The sequence below is a fragment of the Orycteropus afer genome, unplaced genomic scaffold, assembly GCF_000298275.1.
Source record: "Orycteropus afer afer isolate SDZICR_OR568_19922 unplaced genomic scaffold, OryAfe1.0 scaffold00611, whole genome shotgun sequence".
NCBI classification, from domain to species: Eukaryota; Metazoa; Chordata; class Mammalia; order Tubulidentata; family Orycteropodidae; genus Orycteropus; species Orycteropus afer.
In genome coordinates, this window is record NW_006922198.1 from 588,634 (window position 1) to 592,998 (window position 4,365).

At 39.6% G+C, this 4,365-nt stretch overlaps 1 protein-coding gene across 1 annotated transcript in view; it reads left to right on the forward strand.

Annotated features, from left to right (window-relative positions):
• PPP6C (protein phosphatase 6 catalytic subunit) overlaps window positions 1-4,365 on the forward strand; it is a 44,261-nt gene that overhangs the window by 21,014 nt on the left and 18,882 nt on the right. The window lies entirely within an intron of this gene.

Below are 4,365 nucleotides of genomic sequence, written 5' to 3' on the forward strand. Positions count from 1 at the left end.
ACCTAAGCCATGTTATTTTTAGTCCCCTCATGTGCATTTGAGAGCTGGTCAATGAATAAGGAAGACTGAAGAAGAGTTGACGCTTTTGAGTGGTGGTGTTGGTGAAGAATTCTGAAAGTTCTGTGGACTGCTAAAAGAACTAACAAATCTGTGCCAGAAAAAGTGCTGCCAGAATCCTCCTTGGAAGCGAGAATGGCCAGACTTTGTCTCACCTGTTTTGGTCATGTTGTCAGAAGGGATCATTCTCTGGAGAAGAATGTCTTGCTTGGTAAAGTGGAGGGTTGACAAAGAAGGGGAAGGCCCTCAACAAGATGGATTGACACAGTGGCTACAGCAATTGGCTAGGATGTAATAGGGATCGTGAGACGGGCACAGGACCTGGCAGTGTTTTGTTCTGTTGTACATAAGGTCACTCTGGGTGAGACGCAATGGCACACAACAACAGCAACAACACCACACACACACACACACACACACACAATAGCCATCCCAGTAGGTATGAAGTGGTATCGCATTGTAGTTTTAATTTGCATTTCCCTAATGACTAATGATGTTGGTCATATTTTTACATGTTCATTGATCATTCTTATATCTTCTTTGGCGAAATGTCATTCAGTTCCTTTGCCTGCTTTTTAATTAGGTTATTTGTTCGTGAGTTATAGAAGTTCTTTATTTATTCTGAATGTTAATCCCTTCCCAAATACATGATTTACAAATATGTTCTTCCATTTTGTAGATTGCCTTCTTGCTTTTTTGATGATAGCCTTTGAATATTTTTAACTGTGATGGCATCCCATTGTTTTTCTTTTGTAAGTTGTACTTTTGGTGTCATGTGTAAGAAACCATTGCCTTGTTCAGGGTCACAAAGATACTCCTATGTTTTCTTCTAAGAGTTTTAGCTTTTATATGTAGACCTGTGATACATTTTGAGTTAATTTTTGTATGTGGAGTGAGATATGGGTCCAATTGCATTTTTCTCAGCACTGTTTGTTGAAAAGACTACTCTTTTCCTATGAAATTGTTATGACACCCTTATGGAAAATCAGTTAACCATAAGTGTAAATGTCTTAGTTATATAGTGCTATTATAACAGAAGTACCACAAGTGAATGTCTTTAACAAACAAATTTATTTTCTCACAATTTAGGAGGCTAGAAGTTCTGGGCACCATCTCTAGGCTAGGGCTTTCTCTGTTGGCTCTGGGAGAAAAATCTGTTCTCGTTTTCTGTTCTGGTTACCTAGTACTGCTCTGACAGGAAATATACCACAAATGGGATGGCATTAACGAACAGGAGTTTATTCTCTTACAGTTTGGGAAGCTAGAAGTGCCACGCTCTAGGGGCTGTGTGAAAGCCCCTCAACCTTGGGCTTCAGCTTTGCCTCTTGTTCCTGGCCCACTGAAGATAGAGGCATCTCTTCACTCAGACAGCTACTGGCTGCTGAGGCTAACAAACCCTAGGTTGACAAATAAAATGGCACGGTCCTGATGTTACCAAACCACACGGCAGGCCATTACAAGTTCATTGTAAGTCCCAGGGTTGGCAGAGCATGGCAGGCTGCTAAACAACGATGTGGCTACATGAAGAGTCCAAACGTGCCATAAGCTGGAAACCATTCCCAAAGCTGTTTCATGAAACAGACCACATACCCAAAGACAGCTACTCAGCTGCTCACAGTAGATTTCACCATGGAATTGATTTACCATTCTCATCATGGGGAATACTACATTCAGCTGCCCTGCCACTCGACCAGGCCTAGCCAAGTTGACACACAAACTTAACCACCACCAAGTCCTTCCTTGTCTCTCCAACTTGTTTCTTGGTTCCTTGGAGGTCTCTATGTGTCTTTTATTTTTTTCTTTAATTGTGATTCGAGTGAAAGTTTACAGAGAAAATTCATTTTCCATACAGCAGTTCATACACATTTCGTTTCATGACATTGACTGCAATTCCCTACAATGCAACAGCTCTTTTCCCACTTCTTCCCTATAGTTACCTTTTCCCTGTGTCCTTTCTTATGCATTCCTGCCCTCTGAGCTATCTCTCTCTGCAAATACTGCATGTTCTCTCATGCTTGATCGTTTTAAGAAGTGTATCTACCTGATATAAATGTTCACCCTATGTGCCTGTCTATTGTTTGTCTGGAAGCCATGGGAGTAAGTTCATTTCTAGACCTGAAGGGTAACTGGGGGCCATAGTCTCAGGAATCTCACCAGGCTCTATCAGACCAGTAAACCTGATATTTTTTTTGGTGGGGCATTTTATACTTTTTTAAAAATAATTTTATTGTGATTTGGGTGAAAGTTTGCAGAGCAAATTCATCTTCCATACAGCAGTTCACATATACTTTGTCTCATGACGTTGACTGCAATTCCTTCCCCACAGTGTAACAGCTTTCCTCCTACTTCCTCCCCATAGTTACCTCTTCCCTGTGTCCTTCCCTCCCATGCACTCTTGCCCCCTGAGCTGTCCCCCCATGCGTGCATACACAGCCCTCTGTTCTCCCATGATTGATCTCTCCAAGGAGTGTATCTACCTCAAGTAAATGTTCAGCTTATATGCCTGTCTTTTGTTTGGCTGGAAGCCACAGGAGTAGGTTCAATTCCAGACCTGACGGGCAGCTAGAGGCCATAGTTTCAGGCATTCCACCAGGCTCCATCAGACCAGCAAATCTGGTCTGCCCTCCCCCCGTTTTTTTTAAAATGATTTTGCATTTTGTTCCACATTGTTCTCCCACTCTATCCAGGATCTCCTACATATATCCGCCTCCAAGTGGTTGACAGTGGTAGCCGGGCACCATCTAATTCTTCTAGTCTGATAGTCATAAAGGCTGAGGATCGCATAGTGTACCAGTCTCTTGGACTAATTATTTCCATGTGTCTTTGGTTTTCTTCATTCTTCTTTGCTTTGGATGAGGAGAAACCCATTGTTGCATCTAGATGGCTGCTTGCAAGCTTTTAAGATCCCAGGGGTTACTCACCAAAGTAGGATGTGGAACATTGTTTTTGGTGTAGTATGTTATGCCAATTGAGCTTGATGTCCCCTGTGAACCTGTTTTTTTTTTTTTTTTATGATTCTGAGTTTTGTTCCACACTGTTCTCACACTCTATCCAGAAGATCTCCATGTGTCTTGGCATCTGTCTTCCCCTATCTTTGCTTGTTTCCCTAGTCTATACCTTTTATATTTTATAAGAGATTAGCTCAATACACACACTACGTTAATCCTACCTTATTAATATAACAAAACAACCCATTCCCAATTGGGATTATAACCACAATAATAGAGGTTAGAATTTACAGAACATATTTTTTGGGGGATACAATTCAATCCATAACATTAAGGGTTTATTTCTGAACTCTTAGTTCTGTTCCACTGAAATATTTGTCTATCCTTATGCCAATACCACACTGATTTGTAGCTTTGTAGTAAATTTTAAAATTGAGATGTGTACATTCTCCAGCTTGGTCATGGTTTGACTATTCTGGTTCTTTGTATTTTCATACACATTTTAAGATCAGCTTGTCAATTTCTGCAAAATTTGTTTCATATTACCTTTATATAACCACATCTGCCTCCATCCTGCCACTCCTAACCCCTAGAGCCCTGGGTAACCGCTAATCTATTCTCCATTTCTGTGATTTTGTCATTTTAAGAATATTATATAAATGGAATCATAGAGTATGTAATCTTTTGGGATTTTTTTTTCACTCAGCATAATTCCTTTGCAATTGATAACAGCTTTTTGTGTATCTTTTTATTGCTGAGTGATATTCTATGGTATGAATGTACCACAGATTGTTTAATTGTTGACTAGTTGAAGGACATCTGATTTATTTCCAATTTTGGCTATTATGAGTAAAGCTGTTATGAACATTCATTTGCAAATTTTTATGTCAACATAAGTTTTCATTTATTTGGGATAAATATTCAAGAGTACCATTGCTGGGCCATATGTTAAGTACATGGTTTAAAACTTATTTTTAAATTTAACAGATAAAAACTTTTTCTTGGTATAATTACTTATTCTTACATTTCCTTTGGTGAAAAGCATCATTTTCCAGACCTTGTAAAGCTGTCTTTCTCCTACTTAAGTGGAGGGAACCTATATTCTGTGTAGTCAGGGAGTTTGCATTTTGGAATAATCATTGTGTCATTCTTATGTATTATGAACTATATAGGTGAAAGCTAACAGAAATCTAGGCCCCAAGATCATCACAGGATAATTTCCTTTAATCGATAGGATACTATCCATATGCGTATAAGTATGCAAAAACGACAAGGAGGCCACATGTTCTGACCTCCTCTGACCCTACAAGGGGAAGGCAGGATTACCAGCAGTAACCCAAGGCCTATTACTGCAAGGCCA